This window comes from Chinchilla lanigera, unplaced genomic scaffold (assembly GCF_000276665.1).
Source record: "Chinchilla lanigera isolate Chin_1 unplaced genomic scaffold, ChiLan1.0 scaffold00013, whole genome shotgun sequence".
Taxonomy (NCBI): Eukaryota; Metazoa; Chordata; class Mammalia; order Rodentia; family Chinchillidae; genus Chinchilla; species Chinchilla lanigera.
Window position 1 is genome coordinate 12645298 of NW_004955414.1, and position 760 is coordinate 12646057.

Genomic DNA, 760 nt, shown 5'->3' on the forward strand with positions numbered 1-760 from the left:
GAGCTTACTTTGTAGCCCAGGCTGGTGTCGAACTCATAAGGATCCTCCTGCTTCACCCTCCCAAGTGCTGGGATTACAGGCATCTGCCACCACACCTACTTAAAAGGATTTTTATATAATTAGCAATTTTGAATTCTTGTTTTTTCTAAACATTACATAATCACATTTACATTTTCCCTGGTTTGAAATACTAGGCAAACTCCTCTTGTAGGGTGCTCTATAATATTCCAAAAAGGCTGTTCCCCAATTTACTTTCCCCTCTTGACCTTTCAGGCTGTTTCAATTGTCTCTGTTATTAAAAATAACGTAGCACTGCCAGATCCAATCTCCTGTGATTCCTGGAGCTTCCTTACAGGATCTCAAGCTGAGTTTTACAGCTGTTTTCTATGGCACCGAGTGGCCATGCAGGAGACTCTCAGGTTAACTACGGGGTTCAATTATAATATGGTAAAAAATAGTCCTTATTTTCCACTTTTAAAACTTCCACTTCCTCCTGAATTCTCTTGATACTGCAGTGAATAGCGCCACCCTCCACCAAGGTATTCAAATTTGAGAACTGGGTGTCACTTTGGACTCCTTGCCAACCCCCAGCCAGCCAGCCTCGATCTCCCTCAAGTCTTTTCTCCCTTACATCAATGTGGCAACTACTTCCTGCCTTTGGTTTACCTAAGTAACTTGCTCTTAGGTTTACCTAAGGAACTTAGTTTACCTAAGTAACTTGTTCCTGTCTCTGGTCTTCCCAACCTAGCCCCATTTATGC